This window comes from Theropithecus gelada, chromosome 8 (assembly GCF_003255815.1).
Source record: "Theropithecus gelada isolate Dixy chromosome 8, Tgel_1.0, whole genome shotgun sequence".
NCBI lineage: Eukaryota > Metazoa > Chordata > Mammalia > Primates > Cercopithecidae > Theropithecus > Theropithecus gelada.
In genome coordinates, this window is record NC_037676.1 from 104,118,311 (window position 1) to 104,145,796 (window position 27,486).

Consider the following 27,486-nt stretch of genomic DNA (forward strand, 5'->3'; position numbering starts at 1 on the left):
TCTACTTAAAACCAGTCATTTGGCCATGTTGGCCAGACTGGTCTCGAACTCCTGACCTCAAGTGATTTGCCTGCCTCAGCCTCCCAAAGTGCTGGGATTACAGGTGTGAGCCACCGCACTTGGCCTGCGCTCTTTTTTTTAAAGATTGTTTCAAGACCATGAATCTCTCTTTGTTGTCAGACTGACACCACTGTACATTTATAAATCTGACTTTTACAAATCATCACAAATTCTATTTCTCTCTGCTTCCAAAGAATGAGGAAGTAGGGCTGAGCAGAGTGATAAATGTAGATTCTTTCCGTGTGGTGCCTGTGTTGACAGTGCAACGCCTACAAACAAGAGCAGAGAAGCAATTCTAAAATTGATCTCCAGTCTAAAGTCACACATTTTGTTGAGTTTCTGTGCAAAATGTTGGCACCAAGGACTCTTGCTGTGTTATAATAGAGAGAGTATAAACTTTGAAGTCAGGCACACTCTGAATTAAATATGGACTCTCCAAATATGACTTTTTATTTATGTGACTTTAGGACAATTTACTTAACCCCTTTATGCCTTGATTGTATTGTCCTTAAGTTGGCAATATTAGTAACTACCTTCAAGGGTGATTGTAAGGAGTAATGCTCAAATTTAGCAGTGTATCTGGTACAGTTAGACTGAAAGAGCTACTCTCCATAATTAGGGAGAATAATTAAGAAATATGCTATTTAAGGTCCAGTTTACCCTAAGTTATGCTTTCTAAAAAATGGATCTGTTAGAAATGTGATTTTTCTGCTTCCACTCAATTCCTTAGTCAGTAAATTATAACAGTTCTTAACATCAGGAGAATTATGAATTTATATTTATATTTTCATAGCCCAAATTTCTATTTAGTAGCATCTGATGACAGTACAAACCACAGCCTAGGATAATATTTAGCCTATTAAATTTATTTTTTTTACAAGAGAGAGGAAATAGGACATTAGTTTATTACTTTGCTGATATTAGTGTCTCTTCTCAAAAAGCTTTCCCTAAAAAAGCACACACCACATACTCAAAGAGTTGCTAATGCCTAGTTCTTTTTTTAATGCAAAAGCTTTTCTATCATAACCCTTACACAGATTTATATAAATCAATGTTCTCACAGTGTAATAGAGATTAATCTTGCTTTAATAAAATCAAATATATATAAATCCTAATGCAGAAAAATAATTAATTAGGACATTTAAAGCATACCTATCCCCTCCTGGGAATATTTTGAAAAATCAATTTCAGAAAAAAATGTTTATTATGAATTTTCAGAAAGCCACTTGAAAAAAGGAGGCAGCCGTCAATACTGTTCCAATAGTCAGGTTACTGATTTCAGTTGTGTTTGGGCAATGCGATAAGCAGATTCATGCTCCCCTGTACCTGCTCCCCATGTGTCCATGTCCGAATCCCTGGAACCTGTGAGTATGTTATCTCACATGTCAAAGAGGAATTAAAGTTGCCAATCAGCTGACCTTAAAATAGAGAGATTATCCTGAATTATACAGTGAACCCAATGTAATCACAAGAGTTCTTCAAAGTGGAAGAAGGTAGAAATAGGGCAGCATAAGAGGGTCTTGGCCCACTGCAGTTGGCTATGAAGATGGAGGAAGGGGCCATGAGCCAAAGATGTAGGCAGCCTCTAGAAGCTCGAAAAGGAAAGGAAGTTGATCTTTCCTAGAGGTTACAGAATCGAACAAAGCCTGTCTACACCTTAACCCAATGAGATCATTTTGGAACTCTGACCTCTAGTACTGCAACACAGTAAATCTGCATTTTTTAAAGTCACCAAGTTTGTGGTAATTTGTTATAACAGCAATAGGAAATTAATACAGGCAACAAATGCATGCTGAGTACATGTTCCGAGCAAGACTTTATGGAAGAAGCAAAGATAAGCCCTTAAAACGGTGATAGGGAAGAAAACGGGAGAGAGTTTAAGCATCCCAAGAGAAGTACAGCAAAGTGCTGTGGGGCCTCAGGGGAGGGAGATGTTCTTTCCAGCTGGGAGTGAATCCACTACTGAAAAACCTACTGCAGGGTCTTCATGGCAGGCCTCCCAGAGGCAAAAAGTTGCCTAGGTGGCTTTTGGTAGTTTCTGTCAAGTCCTCTGATTCTAGAATTTCTGTTTACAAAAGGACTTAAACTGCAATGACAGTTTTCAAGAACTGGCCTATGTGGCTTATATCAGAGAATGTGCTAAACACAAGCAAGAAAAGAAATCAAAGGACTGCACTACTCTTTTTCTATCATCTACAATTCAAATATAGCATTGCAGAAAACATTTGTTCTCAGAATGGAGTGGGATGGTTAATTTACACAGCCATCCTGGGAATGTGTCCTGTTAAACCTGCCTTGAGGCTATGTTGCTTTTCCATAGTCTTATCTGTGCAAAATGACAACATTGGTTTTCTAAGTAGGTATCAACCGAAGAACCAAATGTAGGTTCTCTCTCAAGAGCCAGTGTGGTCATTCAAAGGGCACCGGGTAGAGACTCAGGGGTTATATAAAAATCCAGCCCTTTATTACCATCACCAAAGCAGTCTATGAACCAAGCTCACCACTAAAGATTTTAGAGCCTAAATTTTTCTACATCCTAAATGAGATGTTCAGTTATTGAGTTTTCCATAATGTAAAGTCAATATCCCCTGAGCTCGGCAACTTAACTGAAGAGAAGTGAGAGCCCAGACAGTCTGGATCCACTTTGTGTCGTGGCTGACAAGGACTAAAAAAAAATTCCAGAACATCAAGACTTGACATTGGTTTGTTCTTCAAGCAATTTTTAATAAGAAACTTCACCATGAAATCCTCAATTGACAGTAAAGAGAGTCAAAACAAAAATGGGAACTGAGAGGCAATAGGGAGTTACCCTCACCAGAAGAGGAGAATAATGGATGAAAGGAAGATGTATGACCCATGAAGGCTGTCCACTTGGGATTGAGTAACAATGGAACCCTCTAAAAGAATTAGGGACTTGAAGTCAGATTCCTACCAGCATGAGTTCCCAGTTACAGTCTCTGAACTCCTCAGGGCCTCTCTAGTCCCTACAATTCCTCTTTAGATTCTCTGAGCCACCTCAGTATCATACCAATAACTCCTCCTTTTTCCTAAGCCAGTTTGAGTGGGTGTTCTATCACTTGAAAGCAAATGAGCACATACAAACACAATCAGCACATCCTTGTTCTTTACTGAATTAATGCCACTGACTCCTCAAAATGGAAAAAAATCTTGGAGATTCTCCACCTCAGTTCATTCGTTCATTCTTTCCTTCAAAAATCTTCAGTGAGTGCTTTCTGTGTGGCAGGCACTGTGCTAGGCTGGGGGAGACAGCAGTGAACAAGAAAGACACAGACCTTGGCCTCATGACACAGTTATTGAAGAATTTCAACATTTAACAAATAACGATACAGAAAGATAGCTACTGGTGCTTGTCCAGGAGGCTCTAACTCAGTCTTGAGTTTTATAGAAGGGCTCCCTAAGGATATGACCTTTGAGTCAATAAGAGGAATGAGCCAGATGAGGAGTTGGGAGAAGTGCTGAGCAGAGCAAAAGGTATGATTAAAACCATTGCAGCATGGCATGTTAGAGGAATTGAAAAGGAAACCAGAATTCCAGAATGCTAAAAAGAGTAGGGAGCACCAGATGAACTAGGCAAACATGGGACAGCTTAGGGAGGGTTTTGTAAGCCAATGTAACAAGGATGTAACTGAGCTACTTGCTCAAGGATACACAGCTAGTTGGTGGCAGATTGAAACCTATGTCATTTGACTTCAAGACCAATTTAAAATATTTTAAGTGAAGCCCTTTAAAAAATTTCCACCCATTTCTAAAGGTAACACATGCTCATTATAGAGTGAACATATTTTCTTTTGGCACAAAAACCACTATGTAAATACCCCTCAGGTTTTGCATTACACAGCTCGCACAATGTGCATGGAAGGCTTCAATAACATCACATGATCACCCTCAGAAAACAGAACATCTGCAGAAACTAGACATCTTTAAAATGGCTTTTATTATAGGGTTGGTCCAGATTTTGCCATAGAAAAGTCCCAAGATTAGAATTCATGGTGAAAATCCGTCCATATACATAAAGACCCTCTACCCTTCCCCACATGTCAGATGCTTGCCCATTTTTACTACATAAAACTGCAGACTTGAAGACAATCTAGTGATTAAACTCGGAAAAGTGTCTCTGGAAATGTTATCAAAATAAATAATCTGAATAGGCCTTTATATATTAAAGAAATTGAATCAATAATTAATGCCCTTACAAAATAGAAAACACCAGGCCCAGATAGGTTCACTGGTAAATTCTACCAAACATTTAAGGAAGAAGTTATACCAATTCTCAATGATCTCATTCAGAGGATAGAAGAAAACAGACTTCCTAACTCATTCTATGTGGCCAGCATTATCCTAGTACCGAACCCAAAGACATTACAAAAAAACTATGAGCTAATATCTTTCATAAACAGAGATGTAAAATCTTCAATAAAAAGTTAGCAAATTGAATCCAACAATATATTTTTAAAATTATACTCCATAACTACATGGGATTTACACCAGGTATGGTTTAACATTCAAAATCAAATCATGTAATTAATCACATCAGCAGGCTAAAAAAGAAATATCACATGATTATATCAAAAGATCAAAAAAGCATTTACAAAATCCAACACCTATTCATGATTAAAAACTCTCAGTAAACTGGGAATAGAGGGGAATGTCCCTAACTTGACAAAGAATATCTACAGAAAACCTACAGCTAGCATCATACTTAAGGTGATAAAGTCACAGCTTCCCACTAAGAACAAGAATCAGGCAAGGGTGTCTCTACTCATTTGCAACATCATACTGGGAGTACTAGCCAATGCAATAAGACAAGAAAAGGAAATAAAAGGTAGACAGATTGGGAAGGATGAAATAAAACTTTGTTTGCAGGTGACGTGATCATCTATGTAGGAAAGCCAAAAGAATTAACAAAAAACTCCTGTATTAATAAGGGATTATAGCAAGGTTGCAGGATACAAAGTTAATTACTTTTTTATATACCACCAATGAACAAATACAATCTGAAATTAAAAACACAATACCATTTACATTGGCATCCTCTAAAGTGGAATACCTAGGTATAAATCTAACAACTATGTACAAGATCTTTATGAGGAAAACTATAAAACTTTGATGAACAAAATCAAAGAACTAAATAAATAAAGAGATATTCCATGTTTATGGATAGGAAGACTCAATATTGTCAAGATGTCAGTTCTTCCTAACTGGATCTATAGATTAAAAGCAATCCCAATCAAATATCCAGCATGTTATTTAGTGGATATTATTATTATAAAGTTTATATGGAGAAGCAAAAGACTCATAATAGCCAGCCAATATTGAAGGAGAAGAACAGAGTTGGAGGACTGACATTACCTGACTTCAAGTCTTACTATAAAGCTACAGTAATAAGACAGTGTGGTGCTGGTGAAAGAATAGACAAATAGATCAATGGAACAGAATAGAGACCTCAAAAATAGACCCACACAAATACAGTCATCTGATTTTTGGCAAAGGAGAAAAGGCAATACAATAGAGCACAGACAGTCTTTTCAACAAATGGTGCTAGAACAATTGGATATCCACAAATAAAAATTACATCTAGAAAAAGGACTCTTAAAACTCAATGATAAGAAAAGAAACAACGTGATTAAAATATGGCCCAAAGACTTTAACAGATGTCTCACCAAACAAGATATGCAGACAGCAAATAAGCATATGAAAAGATGCTTCACATTAGATATCATCAGGGGAATGTAAATTAAAGTGAGATACTGCAACACATCTATTAGAATGGCCAAAATATGGAACACTGACATCACCAAGTGCTGGTGAGGATGTGGAGCAACAGGAACTCTCATTCACTGCTGGAATGCAAATGGTACAGCCACTTTGGAAGACAGTTTGACAGTTTCTTACAAAATTACACATACTCTTAATATATGATCCAGCAATCACACTCGTTGATATTCACCTAAATAAGCTGAAAAATGATGTCCACACAAAAACCTGCACACAGGTGTTTATAGTAGCTTTATTCACAATTGCCAAAACTTGGAAACAACCAAGATATCCTTCAGTAGGTGAGTGGATAAATTGTGGTACATCCAGACAATGCAATATTATTTAGTGCTAAAAAAGAATGAGCTACAAAACCATGAAAAGACAGGGAGGGTGCTTAAACACATATTACCAAATGAAAGAAGCCAATATGAAAAGGTTACATACTGTATGATTCCAACTATAAGACATTATTTTAAAAAGGCAAAACTATGGATACAATAAAAAGATCAGTGTTTTCTAGAGGGTCAGAGGGAGGGAGATTTACATAGGTGGAGCACAGAGTATTTTTATGGCAATGAAACTACATGTATGATACTGAAAGGTGGCAGAATATGTACCCCAAAATATTTCACTGTGGTATAAGGATTATTCTGAGAAAAACACACTTATAAAACAGTATGCAAGGAGACTCTAATCTCCCTAATTTCTTCCTGAAAACAGGAGATAAAAACTCCGATGTGAAAGACATCCTCTCTGTATGAAAAGAAAAGAAACATTCTGTAGTGGAAAGTCATGGCTGGAAGAATTCTATACAAACAGGCCTTGTTAAAATAATTCATATCTTACTTTTGCCGTGCCCCTACAACGTAATTTAGTTACTTTTTCACAATTGCCTGTCTTTGTTCAACCTAATGTAGAAGCATTTAGGTTTTGTCACTTCTTTGGGTCTTTGTTTCCTTATGAGGAGGGCCCCTGGGTCATATAAAACTTGTATTATATTTGTACATTTTTCTCCTGTTGATCTGTCTTATGTCAATTTAATTCTTGGGACCAGCTAAAAAACCCTAAGAAACAGAGGTAAAATGTTGTCCCTGCTACAATACTGTGATGGTGAATTCATGTCATTACACATTTGTCCAAACTCATAGAATGTATAACACCAGGAGCGAACTATAATGCAAACTATGGACTTTGGGTGATTATGTGTCAAAGTAGGTTCATCAGTTGTGACAAATGTGCCACTGTGGATGTTGACAATGAAGGAGGTTATGCATGTTGTGGGGGCAGGAGTAAATGAGAAATCTCTGCATCTTCCTCTTAACTTTGCTATAAACCTAAAACTAGTCTTTTAAAAGTGTCTTTTTTAAAAAAAGATGAAATCAGCACATCCCTGCTCTCTTCATGGCTTGCCCTTCAGAGTGTTTCTATCCATTTTAAACCCAGAAGACGATATTTTCATCACACAAGCCACAGAAGCCATTTAGGATGTTCCTGCCTTTCTTTGCACTTCTGTCCAGTCCAATTCCTTGGCTGAACCCAAATCGAGCCCTTCTGAGAATGATTCATGTGCCAGAATAGAAGTCCCTGTTCTTCCTTCTGGGAAGGTGTTCTACACGGCTAACGGAATCAGCTTTTTCCTTCTACTTGGTGGAGCCAGGAGAAGAGCCTCAGGGAGCGCCTGGTAAGTAGATCAAGCGCTTGATTAGGATGCCATCCTCTTCACAGTTAATTGGCAGATCATTTTAGAAGTTCATGCCTTGGAGTTTGTTCTTTCCGGATTGTCATTTCATTTTCCTGTCACCTACATTAAAAGAAAGTCTCTTTTGCTTGTCCACGCAGTTCCCAAGCCTAATAATAATCACGGTTTCAGCCTCTTGCCTAGAATTTCTGACAGCATAAATAATGCAGGTGCCCAGAATAAAATGTAGCTATGCTGGTTTTTGCTTCTTTAGCCAAGCAGCTACCAAAAAAAAAAAAAAAAGGAAAGAGACTGAATTGATAGATGCATTTTACTGTCCAGCTGCCAAGAAGGCATTGCCGACAATGAGGATTTCAGAATAATAACCCTAAAGAGAGGAGTTCAGAGCATCCCATTCACTGCCCAGCAGCCTGAAAGATGCATTGTTCCCAACAGGTCAGGTGGAAGACCCCTCCCGTGAATGCAGCATTCTGAGGAAATGCTAAGCCATCCATTTTTTAAAGACCCTCTGACACCAGAGATTTCAAACATGATTTGGTTCTCAAGGAGCAATACTATATCCTCACAGGTGTGGAATAATCAGACATCTAAGAAGAGCAGTTTCTCCCAAAACAGCTGCGGGAAGGATAAAGATACAATCAGTTCATTTTAAATCTGTACGGTGGACTCTGTAGTTTCGTATTTGCATTCTGAGCACTTGTGGTCGGGCTATGAAGTCAGGCTTTCCAGCTGCTTGAGAGACAAGGCCCTGGTACAAGGACTTTGCCCTGGGAAGTATTTGGACTCAGAAATATATTCTTTAAAATGTCAACGTTTAAAAATTATTAAACATTATAATGTGAAATGCTTAAAAATAAAACTTCCATCCATTCCATTATCATGCACAGGACCTTTTCTCCATTTTTCTCAGGCTCTTTTCTAATTCTTAATTTGACAAAGAAAAAAATACACACAGTTACAGTAATAATATTTAGGTAGCGATTTCCTTGGCTTGTTTTGCAATTGCCACTGTGCTGAGTGTTTCATGCGAATGATCTCACTTGATCTTCACGCTATCCCCTGGAGGTAAGTACCATGATTACAGGCAGGAGAACGCCATCTTAGGAGAGCATACGGCACTCACCTGAGACACCAGACTTCACAGGTGGAGTTACATATTCATGTAAGAGCCAACACTCAATTCCAGAACACTGAGAAGCCAAAAATTTTCCCTCTGTTTTTCAATGTGGGCTAATAAATATCTTCCACAAGCCTTCAACACCTCCATGTTTCTCCTCTTCACATCTTTTTCAGTTTCTAGCCAAATTACAGTGAACTAATATGTCATACTATTTTTACCCATTTTCTGATTGCCACAGAGTTCAGTTGCTTCTAGATTTTCCCTATTATAAATGACAATATATAAGCATCTTTAGGGCCAGGTGCAGCGGCTCATGCCTGTAATCCCAGCACTTTGGGAGGCTAAGCAGGTGGATCATCTGAGGTCAGGAGTTCAAGACCAACCAATTAACATGGTGAAACCCCGTCTCTACTAAAAATACAAAAATTAGCCAGGCATGGTAGCACATGCCTGTAATTCCAGCAACTCGGGAGCTGAGGCAAGAGAATCTCTTGAATCTGGGAGGCAGAGGTTACAGTGAGCCAAGATCGCGCCACTGCACTCCAGCCTGGGCAACAGAGCGAGACTCCATCTCAAGAAAATAAAAATAAAAAATAAAAATAAGCATCTTTATACATCACTTCTCTTCCTTCAAATTGCTTCTTTGGGAATAATCCTAAAGAGAGTGATTACTTAGCTGTAGGTATGAAAATTGTTATGCTTTTTGACAGAATTTCTCTTCAGACTTTTAAATGAACTGTAAACTATTATTGACACTAACAAGCATTAAATATACCATTTTCCCACAGGCTTGTCAGCACTACATCATATATATTTGTTTACTTATAAACACATAATATTTATTTTTTATGTATTGTTCTTAGTTTAATAAATGCCAAATAATAGCTTGACATCATTTGGATTTTTATTTCTTGAGTTACTGGAAAGGTTGAACATTTTAAAGATGTATTTGTTTGCCATTTGTATTTTCTTGTCTGTAAATTGTATTATGACCATTACTCCTTTACTTATTGAGACCCAGATTTCAATTCTTCACCAGACATAGCTTTGCACATTCTTTCCTCAATTCCCAATTTATCTCAGTGAGATTATTCTTCTTCTTTAGTTTTTACTATATAAGCTCTATGTTGCTCTCCCCTGTAAATCTCTTCCCACCCCTTGGGTTTTGCCAGAATTGTTTGTTTGACAGCACCAGGCCATTTTTGACACTCGTCCGTCATACATATCTGTATATATAATTTAAAAGATTTGGGATCTTAAAGAAGGAGTGAACTCATTTGTAGTTGCAGTATTCTAATTCTTCATATGAGTAACACTTAGTGAGACGAACAGCAGCAGTGCCCGTGGTACAGAGTGAAGAGGAAAGGAGAGAACCCACTGCCCAGCTGCAAACGCACTGCCAGGAGCACAGGAGCAAACGAGCTGGCTGGCGTTCCATGAGAATTTCAAACAAATGGGGCTCAGACCCTGTCACCTCCTGCACCTGTGGAAGAAATAGTGCCTAAAGCCACTCTTCCTTTTAATGTTTTGTTTTGTTAAACTCTATTATCTAATCATTTTAAATTAGGTGAGCTGTTACTAGCCATAACTATTCTAACTGATGTCCTCCTTTACAACTATGAGGGTTAGATATTTTAATTTGTTTTATTATTAAGAGGGACTTCAGGTATGAAGCAGAGTTGACTGTCTGAAAGACAATTCTCCCATCTTCTGTGTACTGACCTCCAGTGATTTTATATACTTATATAATCTCACCTTTAATGAAAATATAGCACCAAAATTTAAGGTCCCTTTTAGCTTTAACATTTTTAAACCAGGGACTTTGCCTATTTTGTTCACTCTGTATGTGTTCACAGCATTGAACAGTACCTGGTACACTGCAGGCACTCAAAATGTATTTGTTAAATAAATAAATGAGTAGATGAATCGATTAATGAATGAATAAACTTATATTTTGAGGGGTAAAGACTCCCCAAACAGAGTTATGATTTGAATTTAGAGAACTGTCTCAAGAGGGGTTTCTTAAACTTGGACTAGGGTTTTATACTGTAAAAAAATAAAGGAAACCCAATTAATACCGGTTTAGAATTTCCTGAAAATTGATATCCAGTCTCTATAATTTTTGCCGAAGTAATATGTGCCCTGGTAAGGAAGGAATCCCTGCTCAAGAATAGGATAGGCTGTAAAAAAATTCTGGCTCTGTAATGGTGCATGACATGGCTAATTCCAAATTAGCTTTTCCAGGTTAAACCAAACCTACAAATGTCAGAATATGCTGTCCCTTGACATATCCAGTGGATAGAGGTGCCAATCTTGAATTTGCAGAGGACTTTGCTTGAATTTCTTGACAGCACAGCTTCCAGTCTTTCTTTTATAGTTTTTATTTACATCCAATAGATTGGAAACACTTTGATGACTGCCATAGTGTCATGTTCATCTCTGAATCCTAAACAGGACCTAGTGGAGGGCTGGCACCTCGAGAAGCTCAACAAATGTGTGACTATTTAACTGTCTTCAAAACAATACACTTGGAAATATGCAGGCAATATTTGAGTTAACTACATTGGCACCCATCTTCTTGTGCTTTCATAGCATGAAATGGCAAATAACCAGAAATTTGGGAAAGCAATCAGCGAGCAAGACCAAATGGGGACATTTTAATCATCAAGTATATAGAAAGCTCATGGTAAGTAAATCGAAACAGGAAGTTCCAAAGAATTGTTTTTCAAAAGAGAATAATGTCATAAAGACACCACGTGCACAAGTATACACATGCATATACACAAGATTTGATTCATGCATCTTTATCCAAAACTCAGGCCATTTCAAATTCAACCAGTTGATTTTCCCTGCAGAAAGCTTCCAGGCACTCAACATACAAAAGAAGCAAAGTTCGTTTATATATAGATGGTCTCTTATTTACAAATATTTTCAAATCAGTGCACTGCTCATGAGTAGTGATCAAATTGATTTTTTAATATATGTTAACTTCAGTAAGAAATGACACAATGGTAAACAGGTAGTCATTAAGCATTTATCATATGCTCACCATAATGCCAAGAACTTTATATACATTAACCAACATATTCTTACAATGACCTTTGATAAGTAGGTATTATCTCCATTTTACAGAAGAGATTATAGAAAAAGTAATAACTTTCCCAAGGTCACATAGCTGGTAAGCAGTGAGTCTGGATTTGAACCAAGTTGTCTCTGAAGATTATAGATCCTGTGTGATCCATGAAGGAGGCAGAGGCTTCCAACACCCACAGTTAAATAGTCACACATTTTGTTGAGCCTCTTGAGGTGCCAGCCCTCCACCAGGTCTTGTTTAGGATTCAGAGATGAACATGACACTATGGCATCATCAAAGTGCTTCCAATCTATTGGATGTAACTAAAAACTATAAAAGAAAGACTGGAAGCTGTGCTGTCAAGAAATTCAAGCAAAGTCCTCTGCAAATTCAAGATTGGCTCCTCTATCCACTGGAGTATACATTGTTTCTTTGAGCTCGTAGCAGCACCACAAAGTGGGGGAAAAAACACTTTGGCAATCTACTCATAAATCCTATTCTTCCCATATCCAGGAACCTCTTGGGCTCTAAGTAAAAAAAAAAAAAAAACGTAATTTTTTTCCAGCATATGAGCCTCCCACACGCTGGCTGGATGGAAAGTGTTAGACAGAGGTCTCCTCCTGGCTCTGGAGATGAAGAGCTTGTGAAACTTTCCTCCAGACACTGCTTTTTGGGGATAAAAGTTATTCTTACTGCATAAGGTTGTTGTAAGTATTAAATGAAAAATGTTTGTATGTCACCTAACATCTTTGTAAAAGCATAAATCAATGTCAGTTGCCTTCCTTCCAAAACTTTCTAAAGAAACAAATTACGGAAGACAAATTATAGAATGTATTGCTCGATTTTTGTAGTCATAGTCTATCTTTAAATATTAAGTAAGTGGAAGCTACTCAAAATTAAAAATATTTTGGGGAAGGAAAAGAAAGCCAAGTGAACATTTACTCATTCACAGAGCTGGCAAGGACGTGTCACACATTGCCATATTCCATGGCAGGTTCATCCAGAACACATTCCACCTCTTCATGAAGGAGAGAAAGGAGCTGGTCGATTGCCTGCTTGGTTTCAATTCCATTCCTTCTCTTCCAGGCTCAGCAAACCCTTCAAGCTACATTTCCCAGAATCCTGACAACTGGCTTCCAATTAGATCAAAGCAGTGGGAGACATCGGTGGACGTGGAAAGGGCAAAGGGGGAGAAACCATTGTTCTTCTCTCTGCTCCAGCTACATACCCAGCAGTGGCAGTCAGTTCTGGCAGTGGTGGCAGACAGCAGTTCTGGGCTCCTGTGGTGCTGGCTGTTCCAGCAGCAGCAGTAGCAGCAGCCTTGAACAGCTGCGAGCTCCTGCAGCCTTTGTAATTCGAGCAGGTAGAAACAGGAGGTTCCAAAACAGATGCAACTCCAACAGTTCCAGTGAGCACAAGTCGGGGTGCTGGCTCCCCTCGGCACTTCCATTCTTCCAGTGGTAGCAGCCTCACAATCTAATTTCTGGGTTACCCAACCCTCCCTCTTTTTTGTTCCTTCAGCTCTTTTACAATCAGGTCCGTCTTAAACCTCCTTTGTTTGACATACCCAACATGCCTTCTTTTTCCTGAGTAGACCCTTACTGATGCAATTCATCAAGGAGTGAATGAGAAATCCCTTTCTGATGATCAGAATCATATTCGACCCAAGCAAAACCCAAAAAGTACAGTCTAATTGTTTTTATAAGCCTTGTCTGGATATAAAAAATCCTCTGATACTTTGCATTTATGTAGAGTTCAAAAGTTTTCTGATGACAAATGGCATCTCTTCATAGAATGCCAGAATAATTTTGGCAAGTAGTCACAGTTTTAGGCAATTAAAAATACAGTGAGCATGTAGAATGCAAAATTCTTTTGTTTTCCTCCTGCTGTTAGCTAGGCCATTTTCTACATAATTGAAAAAGAAGCAAAAGAGAAATCTTAGAACTGGCTGAAAAACTAGGTACTGGAACCTCTGTTTAAAAGGCTACAATTCTAAGAGGCATCAATAGGAAAGACAAGAAGAATCCTTCAATGGTCTTCCTTCAAGTCTAAGTTTCTGTTTATAAGGCCTCCCCACTGGTGAACTTCACTCCAACCAACATGCTGAGTTTGGCTTGCCTTGTAATTTCACAGAGCTCTTTAGGACAAAGGTTTTAAAACAATATTTTTGGACAATCCTGGCAAGACATTGAGCAAATAAAAAAAAAAAATGTAAAAACTACCAGTCTCCTGGCTTCTTAATGTTAACAGTATGGAAAAAATAAATTCTAAATAGGAAGAAGTGAGGACATTACAGGTCTGATGGGCTCTCAAAATATTAGAAAATTCAAGACTATCCTCAGAATGTGTAGTTCTTTAACTGGGATTTAAGATCGGAATGCAGCAAAGCTTTAGAAGGAAGCCACACAATTCTCTGAATATGGCAGAGGCTGACAACCACCCAGTGGCAGCACCACTGAAACAATTATATAGGGGAATGCCAACTGAGTCAACCGAGGAGGAAAATTCTGCAAAGACTCCTAAGTTTGCCTTCCAGAGTCCTAGGATGAAAACTGAATGCACTAGCTTATTTATTGACCTACATGGGGGCAGTTAGCCCTGTACATTTAAATTTCCTTTTGATCAACTGTCAAAAGGAAACAATGCAAACGTTACAATTATCCTGAACAAAATGTCATTTACTTGTCATGAAACTTCTATATCCAGTCAATTGTTTCTTTGTTCTGATCTCAAAGAATACGGGAAGAACGAAATACCTTTTGGAAGTAGCACAGAACCTATGCTCTATTCTAACTTCCATCCTGGCCCAGTCCCAACCTTTATATAGAAGCTGGAATATGCTATTATTACTGGCAGTATTTGTTACTATCAGTGCCAAGCTTCCTATCCATTGAGCCCTCCCAGCTTCCACTGGCCTTTTGTACCAGGGTCCTGATGGGGTCGAAAGCTGTGTCCATAAATGAAACATTGTTATTGCTATTTTCTCAGGCTGACAACAGTTTCCAGCATTACAAAGAAAACCACCATACTGGGGTACAAATACATACAGATCCTGCCTTCCCTTAATAACAACTGTAGATCTATCCTTATTACTTTATACTAATCTTAAATTTTATTTTATTTTATTTTTTTGGCTGAACCAATGCTCCTACCACCTCTTCAATAAAATGTGTTCAATAAATTCACAAACCTCCTTGGGAATTTTGTTTAGTTCAACAATAAGACAAGCTGAAAATGGCAAAGAATTGAGTGACTACTATTTCTTCCAGCAGTGTGGAAGTATTTTCTATTAACTCTTTTACTTCATCTTGACAATAACATTATGAATCAAGAAACAGTATTCCCATCTTACAGGTGATAAAACTAAAGGTAATTAAATTGACCAAAGTGGCAAAGGCAGAATGAAGTAAGCCCAAAATCTGAATCCAGATCTGTCTGATGCGAAAAAAATTGCTTTTCTGAGTGTCCCACATTTGGTTGGCAGGCAAACAGAGGCCATCATTCATTCTGTACAAACTAACAACCAACCACACACCATACTGAAGAGGAATCTGGACGCTATCATCCTCCAGAGTCATTACATAGTGGACTATATTTCTGTAACATGATAGGGAATCTTTTCCATGAGGCAATTATATAGGCATCATTTTATTTCCCTCTTCTTTCTTTGTGAAGTGTCCCAAAGTAGACACCACCACAACTGACCCAGGTCGCAGAATTTGATACGTATGTCCCATCCTGCAGTGATTCCTCCAGACCCACAGGTCACTACTGTCTTCAAATGGCAATTCCAAAATGGCAATCATAGGACAATTTGCATCCATCTGTTGTCATCCTCTGAGCAGAAGGTTGGGTCTCATAGTTAATGTAGTACACAGTAGGGATGCTCCTGCACCTCCAGTGTGCACAGCACAATATGCCAGGGGATCTTGAGGAAGAGCTCTTTGTCTGGAAGGCCTGTTCTTCTGCATCTTCCAGTCTAGTTCGTCCACACATAAAGCAGCCTGAGGACTTGTGGAGGATGTCTGAGGAAACCCAAATGGACAGAGGGTACAGCCTCAACGGAAGCATCCTTGAACAATCCAGTTAGATCTGGTCTGCCTTGGAATGTGGGTAAATGGAGAGTGAGATCATCTTTGGGATGTGTGTTGCCACCATCCCTGTAGTAGCTCAAGAGCAAAGGGTCATTCGAAATTGGATAGAAATCATTTTGGGTCTCCAGTTAACTCAGACTTCCCACAACCTCTGGGCCTAAGTGGCAGGATATCCTGTGGTAGTAATTCAGTCCAGTTCAGTCCTCTCAGTACCTTCCATCTCTGTTAAAAGATGGTAATCAGACACTGAGTTCCCTTGACTTAAAGCAGGGGTCTGCGAACTTTTTCTGTAAAGGGTCGGATACTAAACATTTTAGGCCTTGCAGGTCATACCATCTCTGTCTCAAGTACTCAACTTTGCCACTGTAGCACAAAAGCAGCTACAGACAATACATAAGTAAATAGGCATGGCTGTCTTTCAATAAAACTTTATTTGTTAAAAAAGAAAACAGGAGGCAGGCTGGATTTAGCCCACAGGCCATAGTTTTCTCACATCTGACTTAGAGGATTTAGATGGCAAGGCCAAAAGATGTTACCTGAAGACTTGTCCCTTATGACTTTTGTTGCTAGAATCAAAGTTCATTGAAAATACTTAGAGGAGAGAAGATAATTGAGGGCTTTTGGAAGGTAGAGAAAAGCACTGAGTCACAGTGATACAATATTGCCATGGTTCATAGGTTCCATGAGTCTCTGGAGCCATACCTCCAGCACTCAAGATACTGGGGAAGACAGCAGGACTTCAGAGAAGAACAGCTGCATAGTCCCAAGAAGACTGGACCCTGGAGGCAGGGTTTCCATCTTTGGTAATAAATTCCACATCTAAATGGGGCAAGTTAGCAAAGAAACACTCCCAGAGATTGTGGGAACTTAGGCAATAAGCCTCTCAGCTAAAACATCTTCAACATTCCTCAGTGTTTTAGTCTTCATGAGACTTCTAGAATCTTCCCATGATTCAGGGGTTAGAGGGTTGTGAGGTATCAAGATGAAGAAAGATCAAGTAAGATTGAGTTTGGAGTCACATTTAACTAGGTTTTTTAGCATCATGCATAGTGTTAACTCATCTGCTACATGTCCCATAGAGCTTCTACTCCAGATAAAAGCTTGCTCTCAGTTTTTTCAGGGAAAAGAGAAAGATGGATATGCATGTGGGTCATTTGGAACCTTTGAATAGATCGATTTTTAACCATTAAGTAAGTAAAATCATAAAGCAAGATGGCTCAGTTGTATAATTTCCTTTCAACCACTATTTGCTATTTATAAAAATGTTATTTAGCAAACAGACTTCTCATACCCTAAATTAGGAGGATCCTGGCTTAACAGTTCAGCAGGTAGAAGGTGTTTTCTACCAGAGAGTGCTATAATCACCTTGCCTCTGCTTTAAAATCACTGTTGTGCATAGAGTCACTGATGAAATATTCACAGACAAATCTAAAGACAGACAATGTAGTTGCTCTTTCAGAGGATAAGTGACCACACAAGAAATAGGTTAAAGCTACTACCATATTAGTGTATTTGCTTCCTGTGGCTGCTGTAACAATATTACCATAAACTTCCTGGCTGAAAACAACAAAAATTTATTCTCTCACAGTTCTGGAGGCTAAAAGACCAAAAATCAGTACTGCTGGGCCAAAGACACGATGTTGGAGCTCCCTCCAAAAACTCCAGGGGAGAAGCCCTTCCTTGCCTCTTTCAGATTCTGGTGGCAGTCAGCATTCATTGGCTTATGGCTGCGTCACTACAGTCTCTGCCTCTGTGTCACATTGTCTTTTCCTCATCTGTCCATGTCAAATCTCCCTTGCCTTTTTCTCATACAGACACTTGTGATTGTATTTTGGGCCCACCCACATAATCCAGGATTATCTCTCCATCTCAAGATCCTTAATTTAATCGCTTCTGCGAAGTCCCTTTTTCCACATAAGGAAGTATTTATAAGTACCAAGGATGAGGATCTGACATTTTTGGGAACTATTATTCAAACTACTATAACTATCCAAAGCCACAAGTCCCTGAACAAATAGTATGTGAGATCATGCCTTTCGCTTTATTTCTGCAATTATGTGAATTTGAGACACCTCCCAATAGCTAGAGACTTCTCAAAGATATAGATAGATACATATCCATAAATCAGCACTACATTGCACAACCTCAGGGATTCACACTGCATTCTGTGGGAAAGGCATGTCCTGGAATTGTGCGATGTGATGGTTCCAAGTTATTACATCAGATAGAAACAGTTTTCTGTCTTAGACCAAAACACACAGAGTTGTTAGGAAAGGAAGATTTTCCTTAAAATTAGTCTCTACGACCAAGAATATACTCCCCCAATCATCTGCTTTCTCTTAACCCACAATCAACCACTGATTTTTCCTTTAATCCTTACGTAACTTTTTCTACCTCAATTGCCTTTGTAGATAGGTTAGCCACAAGGAAATGAGTTCTATACCACCCTCAAAATGGACATGGGTCATTTCTAAAAAGGAGACAGTTTGTGATTTTGTAGGGGTGAAGCATTGTGGTAGGTGCTGGAAATGCACTATGTACATGGAGGAGATAAAAAGTAAGTAGACAATTTCAATGTAACATAGCAATTAAGCATGCAAACACTTAGCATCTTCACTCTGTCCAGGCCACCTTGGGCCATTTCTCACCTTGATCCCTGCCCTGTCTCCTTACAGCTCTCTACTTCTGCACTTGCCCCCATTCAGTCTATTCTCTATAATACAGCCAGAACAACCCTGTTAAAACATGAGGCAGACCATGTCATGACCTCTGCATGGAAGGAACCCTCCAGGGACTTCCCATCTCACGTGGAATAAAAACCTAAATCTTGCAAGGCTGAGGCTCTGCCAAGCTTGCCAGCCCTGCTCTCGATTACTTCACTGATTCAGTGCTTCCTCTCCCGGTCACTCATTCACCTAAAACTAAAACAGATGCACAATCCCTCTAGGCTTTTGCACTTACTGTTCCCTGTGCTCAGTAAACCCTTACCCCATAATCTGCAGTTCTCACTCTCTCACCTATTTGGGGTCTTTACTCTGCATTGTATTCTCAGTGATGCTTTCTCTGATGACTGAAGTTAAAATCACAATGTATTCCCTGGTGCTCCCTAATTTCCTTCTCTCTTTTGTTTTTTGTCCATAATATTTATCACCACAAACTTATATAACTTGTTTTTTTTAAGAGACAGAGTCTCACTCTGTCACCAAAGCTGACATGCAGTGGCACAATCATAGCTCACTGCAGCCTCAAACTCCTGGGCTCAAGCCATCCTCCAGTCTCAGCCTCCCAGGTAGCTGGGATTATAGCTCAAGCCACCATGACCAGCTTCTTATTCATTTTTTAAATGATCTGTGTCTCCTAGTTAGGATGTAAGTTTCATGAGAGCTGGGTTTTTCGATGATTTTTGTCCACTGTCTGCTTTGTATAACCACCATCTAGAACGCTGGTACCTAATAAGTGATCAATACATATTTGTAGTATGGGTGGGTAGGTGGGTGGGTGGATAGAAGGATGGGTGGGTGGGTTGGTGGGGGGGTAGGTGAATGAATGAATGTGTATACAGGGTATTATAGGATTGCAGAGAGGAGGAGGACACTTAATCTAGTCTGAGGTGATGGGTTTGAGGAAGACAAAGCGTTTAGTTAATCTTAGTCACAGCCTTCCTGGGCCAGTTAGACAACGAAAATGTCTCCTTCTCACCTTCATTCTTTATGATGATTTTACAGTGTTAATATTTTTTTCACAACCTATTTTCTAGATAGAATATTTGTTATCAAAGAAAGGCCAGCATATTTAGGTCTCATCTTTTTCTGGGAGAAAAATGAATAGCTGAATAACTTATCTTAAATTCAACAATTCCTTTAATATTTTGATAGAAAATAACTTACAAGGAACTTACAAAGAACCTGGTCTATGTATTACAAAAGGTTTTCATGATCACTACCCATCTCATTATACAGTGTCATAAAGACTCCACTATATTTTAAAAGTCTTGTTTTTATAAAGTTAACCCATATGGATGACATCCTGTAACATTTTGTGTAATTCTGGCATTAACTACTTTGTTATAAAAGCTTTCCTGTGAATAATTCATGGAATGACTTTTATCTAGCTCAATCTCTGCCTCAGTGGGCACACTTAACCTAGGTTTTCCATAAAACTTTTTTTAAAAGAAGTAATTTAATTGCTGAGGAAATTTAATTTTAAAGAAGTAATAGTTGAGGAAATATCTTTTCTGGTACATTTTCCCATATGTGGCACACACACACACATACAAATTTAAAGTAGTTCTTTAGGTTCTGAATTACTGAAAATGAACCTGACGAATACCCTAAACCGAAACATTGATAACACGTATGCTTTCATACAACTAAATAGCAAACATCCTATACAGCATCATTTGTTCTCATCCTTGATTCTTCAGACATTCAGCAATATTTTCTCTTTCTATTTCGACAGTATTATATGACTAATAAAGGCATTTGGCATTTTGTTTGTTATTATATCTATTTTTAAGTGTTATTTCCACCATTTTTAATAGCATCAGGAAGAACAAACATTTACCCAGTCACAGGGTTTTTTTTTTTAGGTAACAAATCTCAAAAGAAGCTGCTAAATATTTATCAATAAATTTTGCAAACTTTTAAAATACTGTTGAGAATCTTACGTTTTTAATCACCACGGGGTGGGATGGGGGAACTGCAGAGGTTTGTCTTCCTGTTTGGATGTTGCGAGGTTCAATGAATTGCTGATCTCAATGCAGTCTCAATATCCTTGGGCTTATAAGATACGATTGATACTTGGGTGACATTCATTATCAAGGATGGCGAAGATAATTCACATTTCAAATAACCTTCTTGAAAATGTTTTGGGCCAGGCGTGGTGGCTCATGCCTGTGATCCCAGTACTTTGGGAGGCCGAGGCAGGCAGATCACCTGCGGTCAGGAGTTCGTGGCCAGCCTGGCCAACATGGTGAAACCCCGTCTCTACTAAAAATACAAAAGTTAGCCAGGCGTAGTGGTGCACGCCTGTCATCCCAGCTACTCGGGAGGCTGAAGCAGAAGAATCACTTGAACCTGGGAGGCAGAGGTTGCATGCACCACTGCACTCCAGCCTGGATGACAGAGCGAGACTCCGTTTCAAAAAAAAAAGAAAGAAAATGTTTTGGCCGCTTGTTAGCTCAGACGAGATTGTCATTGTTCTCAGTCTCACATTATGACTGACAAAGAGCACATAGGAATAACAGAAGGGTGGGGCTCTGCTGCCTTGCTGTGTGCTTGCTGTGTGCTTGCACCACTGTTATTTCCCTCACTTGCATTTTTGGAGAGGAATAATTTTCAGTAGCTTGTCCATTCTGTCAGAGTAAGGAAGAGAATAAAATCGATAAATTCATGTCACGTGCTGAGTGAAGGGCAACATGAGACAACATGCAGGAAGTGAGGAAGCAAGCTGAGGGCACTTCGACCCTCTGAAAAGTGCAAAATCCCTCCATCCTCAGCTGACCTGGCTTGGGTGTACATGACGTGGCGTTGTATGACATAAAACAGACACGGCATGGCTGGCTCAATCCATATTTTCAGTATTGGTAAAGTTTAATTTCTTCATTATTTTTAGAAAAAAAATTTATCTAAATAGTGTTATTTTGCAAGCAATTGATTCTCCTGTACACCCTACATGTATAGGCCACTGGTCTAGTGGAAGAGCATAAACCCTGGGCTTGCCAAGGCTGTATGGGCTAACGAGAGGGAAATTCCACATAAGGTTGCCATGAGGATCAAATAAGAATGGTCTATAAATCATGAAAAGCCATGCCAATGTCAGATATGATTATTACTGCTTAGGAATATCTATCTGTGCCATTGGATTATCTTCACCTAGGTTCATTACCTTGCATGTACCCACTCTCAAATCCCTCTCCAATTCACCGGTGAATCAGAATTGTAATAGTCTGATAAGTGAAACCTATCAAAGGGTATTTGAAATTCTGAGTAGGTCATTGTTGCTTTGTCCCCCTCCCCATTTTTAGACTTTTATATATTATTTTGAAGAAAAACTGGGATCATGAGACAGACTTGCTTTTCCCTAAAAGGCTGTTTGCTGTGCGAGCTCCTCTTCACCTTTCCCATGAACCCACAGTTACTTGTGGCCCCTGAGAATCACCTGCTCAGGGCTCCTTGCCTGTGCCCCCAGCATCTTCCCTTCTGCCCAGGGTCATTTCAGTGCAGCAGCCTAAATCAGAACCACCCTGTGCTCCCTCCGACCTCATCTAGACGATTCTAGATCTCAATGGCTCCTATCACTTCAGGGCAAGGCCACAGGAACCCTAGTTCTCATTAGGAAATCCAAATTCCCCATGCCCCCAGAGGCATGGAAACTCTGCATTGGCTGCTGCTGTTCCCACGAAGCAGCCATGATTCATAGAGCAGCTCTTTTCTTAGTAACAATGAAAACATTCTCCTTTGTGTTTTGCCAGTGCAGATAAAGTCCTCTTAAGCAAACCAAACATGCCTCTGGGTTTTGCCTGGACTGTGCCATCAGCTTGACTCTTGGAGAGAAAAAGAGAAGACAGTAAGGAATGAGCATCTATGGGGTGCTTCCTATATACCAGCCTTTGTGGTCTGGTCTGCATTTTAACTTACATTATATCTGACTTGTACGCTTCCAATCCTGTCACAAAGGAATGCAAATCCTCCTTTCTCTGTCTCCACCCGGGGAAAGAAACAACTCCTTCTCTCCCACTCGCTCTCTTTCTGCCCATAAACCCATGGGACCTTCTCCTTGAGGCCTCTAACAGCCCGACCATTCTGCCCAAGGCAGGGAACTTAGACCTACACACCAGATGGAGCATTTGAACTTCTTCCTCTCCTATCGGAAATACATGGCATTTGATTCTCCCCATCTTGGCTTCTAAAATAATTGTTTTCATTGCTTCCCAGGCACATAGCAAGGTTGGACAATCAAAAATGATTTCTTCTTTATAATGACAGTAACATGTTAGAATCTGCGCATGGCTGACCAATCTGTTGAATTTATAGTCTTATTTACGGCGAAAATAAAACCTAACACAGCTCCAAGGAGCTAGAGGCAGTTATTGCATCAAACCTGAAATATGAGAACTAGGTTATATTTATTTTTTTAAGCAAACACCTGATTTCAGAGACTTACTCAATAATACACGTTTGAGATTAATGAAAATATTTCCTCATATAAATAGTGAAAATGCCAACATAAATATTGTGGGCTTTGCCTTCCAGCCTTCTTGTGGAGTGGACGACTGCCGTCTTGCCACCCCTGAGAAACTATCCGCAACTGTGATCTAAATAGATGGTGACTCATTATTCACCTGCCAGGTCTGAAATTACCATGTCAGCCCGTCTGTGTACCGGGCAAGTCCTTCCCAGTTATTTTTAGAAAAGTACCCACAGTAGAAGCAGCTCTAGAACATTTTCTTATATTGTGACCATGTGTAAGTATGATTGAAAATGGATACATGAGGCTTTCAGCCACACCCTGAGCCTGGGTCTGGAGAGGCTATGAGTTCATGGCAGCTTGCTTTTAAGGTGTAGCCCTTCTTCCTGAGCCACAGCTTCCCCTTCTGGAAACCTGCCTGGGCCTCAGTTTCCTCATATGATGCAGTCAGACTAGACCACAGAGTCTCAAATTTTAATGTGTACACAGATCACCTGGGGATCTTGGTAAACTTCAGATTCTTATTCAATAGATTTTGGGCAAGGCCTAAAAGTCTCCATTTCTAGCAAGCTCTCAGGTGATAACAGTGCTACGGATCCACAGACAGACTTTGAGCACCAAGAGGCTAGATGACTTTCCAAGAAACTTTCAATACTGAAGTTTTATCCCATTCGAAATGATGCAAAAAGGTGAAGTAACAAATGTTGCAACAGAACATAGAAAAGCTGAATATCTAAGTTTTGAAGACTCGTAACAATAACACAGTTCAGCAGACTGTCCAAACTGCCTTGGCTATGACTGTTTATAGCTTTAATAAAGCATATAGGACCCCAAATGTCTACAGATTTCTTTACTTTTTTTCATGAGCAATTAAGATGAAATTACAGTTTTTTTTGTTTTGTTTTGTTTTTTAACGATTTTGTTAGCTCAGGACAATTCAACAATTAACACCCGCTCCAGCTCAGATATCCCCAAGGCCAAGGTTTAACTCCAAGAACTATTACCCAAACTGGGGGGGAAAAAAAAAAAAAAAAAAAAAGAGAAAAAGGTGTATACAACCGGTGAAAATATGCCAGTTTAAAATACAATTTGTAATTCTCAAAGAATGAGGATAATTGCTCCCCTTCTCTCAACTTAAGTTTTGGCTGGAAGGAATAGTTAGCAGAAGAGAAAAACAACGGCTCCAAATACACTTGGCAATGGTAAGGCCAATGCTCAGCTTTCCCTGGTGGGTGAGAGCCTGGCTTCTGCTACTTGTGAGAATTTATAGAAGCTTAACCACCTGGGACAGATGATCATTGTTTTATAATAGCCCTAGGGAAAGTTAAGTCCATTCTTTTCTCCATAACTGGCAACAAAGATCTAGAAAGAGAGTCCATGATGAGTGCCTTCTGGGGGGATTTGTAAATTCAGAAATGGCACAAAGACTCACACATTCGGAGCTGGCTTGAGGGAGAAAGGGAGCATGAAACAGAAAAATGAGGGTGTGAAAACGTGTGCAAGGTACATTAGTCGATGCATTTACTTCACACCTTTCTCCAGATGACACCACTGTAATGTGTGAAGAGGTGCCAGTGTCCCCCTGCTGGGGCTGGCCTCACCCAGCTGCCCCAGGAATGGCCTGCAAGCTGAGCCCCACCCAGGGCCCGAGCCAATGAGAGCCAGGCTTCACGTGAAGCTGGAAACATCTTTTCCACTGGCGACTCAGCTGTTCACTCCGTGCCCCGGCCAGGTGTGGCTAGGCCACCGGATGGGCCTTCAGGTTCCCTTGTTTCCTGTTCCTCATTCTCTTCCTCATCCCAATCAGAAGCCCATGCTGGCCCGGCTTTGGGGATTGAGCCGCTCGGGACCCCATTTTTGGGCTCTCCCTGTTCTTCTGGGGCACCTAACCAATCTGGTAAAGGGATCTGTACTGCCAGGTAGCACAGGTAGAAGTATGATTTCCCCCAGGAAACAACCTGCTTTTTAACAGGGACTTTGACGAGTGAGGCAATGCCTTCCCCCTAAATAGTGACTCAGATGATACAACACAATGAACAGGAGGAAGAAACATGATGGGGTCAGGGGAGGAACTTAAGGCACTTTATCAACCCATCCTACATGTAGGCCAAGTTAAACTGTACCCAGTGTGGCTGGTTTTATCACTTCCATCTGTTTCTGCTTAGAGAACGTTAAAGGTAAGCAGCTTCAGGTTAGGGCACAGGGTGAAGCACCTGGAGGCCTGAGTTCTGGGCCTGCCTTTGCAACTCCCTAGCTGTGTGGTCTTGGACAAGTCACCTCACTTCTTTGTAACTGGTTCCTATCTGTAAAGGGAAGAGACTAAACTGGGTCAAAAGTTTCCAAAGGTTATGTTTATTTCATTCTTTTTGAGGGATACTTTCTTTAAAAGGAATCTTACGTAGAAGTTCAATTTGCAAAGCAGATAAAAAGCAGTGTGCTTGGTTAGGTACCATCAGATGCTGTAACAAGTAAACCTCAACATTTCCATAGCTTCACAGCCCTGCTCAGTAAGTGCCAGTTGGCTTTCTATCTCAGGTGGTGCAGGGCCCCTAGCCCCTTCCATCATATGGCTCTGCAATACTCTAGGCAGTAGTTCTCAACAGGGGTCATTTTGCCCTCCCAACCCCTGCTTCCCTCCACCTTCTGCCAAACCAGGAGACATCTGGCAATTCCTGGAGACATTTTGGGCTGTTCCAACAGGGGAGGTGCCACTGGCATGGAGTGCGTAGAAGCCAGGGATGTTGTTTAACCCTCTATAATGCACAGGACAAGTCCTCACAACCAAGAATTCTTCAGCCCCAAATGCTGATAAACTGAGTTTAAGAAACATTGCTCTAGGTGCTTAAATTCTATATATCCAGCCAATAAACAGGGAGAGAGCCCTGAGGAACACTGCATGGAAGGGTTTGCTAGGACAGGGCTAGAAATGACACACATCACTTCCATTCACATTTTGTGAGCTAGAACTTGCTCATATGGCATACCTCGCTCTGTGTGTGTGTGTGTGTGTGTGTGTGTGTGTGAGTTTGCGTGTGGCCAGGGCAGAAGGGGAAGATGGGGGTGGTCCCTGACTGAGTAGCTCTTTTGCAGAAACAAATCTACACCACCAAGGGGAGCATGCAGAGCTGTGGACATACCTTAGAACAGTGGTTAAAAATGATGGCGCTAGATCACCTAAAGAGTAGTAAGGCAGAATTGCGTAGGGCCTTGTTACCCAAAGGCAACCCCTGGAAGTCTAGAAAAGATCCCCCTGTGCTCTTAAGCTGCCCTGCTCTAGCTACTAGATGCCAGAATCACATAGACGCGCTCTAACAAAGCAGCACGTGGAAATCCATCACCATCTGTGGAACTACATTTTCCACCGAAGGGACGGGGCTGTGGCTGGGGTTTGTGGAGGCCACTCTCTTCCAACTGAAGAGCAAAGATAAACACCGTCAAATACAAGAAGGAGATAAAGAGAGACAGTGGATTCAGCCCGTTTCTCTCCTGGCTCAGGACATAGCAGTCACTCTTTCCCTCAGTTACAAACCAATCAGAAGCTTACCTTGGAAACTACTGGCATTTGTAAACACAAATGAAAAGATGCACAAATTGTGTTAGGTTTTCAGAAAAAAGCTCAATGAAATAAGCCAAAATAAGTCAAAAACGCTAGATCCTTTTCTGCCTCTAACAAGCAGTACTATGGGGAGATTCACTTACCCTTCCTGGGCCTTGACACTCTCATTTATGAAATGTGGAAAGTGATCTGGAGTTGCAGTTTTCTGTGTCTTGGGGAATCCCTGGGGGTTCTGGGGGATCCCTTTGAGATCTGACTGGAGTAAATCAATAAGGATTATCCCCCACACCCAACTCCACTTTTGTCTTTTTGACATACCACACTTCATTGTAAAACTTTGTTTAGACAAAGGATTTTATACTAAACAATATCTGAAAACACCTAATTAAGATGATCACTCATTTCTAATTCTAACATGCTATGATTAGTCCACAAGACTAGAACGATCTTAGTAAAAACTCTGTGCATTCCTCAGTAAGACAATTTTTTATCAATAAATTTTAAATCACCATTAAAAAGGCAAAATTAGGTTGGCCCAATCCCCTAATTCTCTGTTTGTGATTGTCAGAAAGACTTTAGGTTTTTATGTTAGTCTCATTCATGTAGAAGAATACAAGAGGAAATTCCTTATAGCTTAAAGAGAACCTTGATAGATTCTAAATAAGTATTAGTTAAGTCGAATTATTCCATATTTAATGTAGGTAATCTCAATCTCAAAAACCTATAATACATTTGACTTTTAATGTAACCTCTTTTTTTTTAAAATTTATTTATTATTATTATAATACTTTAAGTTGTAGGGTACATGTGCATAACGTGCAGGTTTGTTACATATGTATACTTGTGCCATGTTGGTCTGCTGCACCCATCAACTCGTCATTTACATCAGGTATAACTCCCAATGCAATCCCTCCCCCC

At 39.8% G+C, this 27,486-nt stretch overlaps 1 protein-coding gene and 1 pseudogene across 6 annotated transcripts in view; both read right to left on the reverse strand.

Annotated features, from left to right (window-relative positions):
- NCALD (neurocalcin delta) overlaps positions 1-27,486 on the reverse strand; it is a 446,402-nt gene that overhangs the window by 127,263 nt on the left and 291,653 nt on the right. The window lies entirely within an intron of this gene.
- LOC112630187 overlaps positions 24,725-27,486 on the reverse strand; it is an 8,928-nt pseudogene continuing 6,166 nt past the window's right edge. Inside the window, exons 2-3 of the transcript XR_003120821.1 lie at positions 26,310-26,423; positions 24,725-24,970 (exon numbers count right to left, since the gene is read on the reverse strand). The product of XR_003120821.1 is annotated as an interferon-related developmental regulator 2 pseudogene (transcript). The remainder of the gene's footprint in view (positions 24,971-26,309; positions 26,424-27,486) is intronic.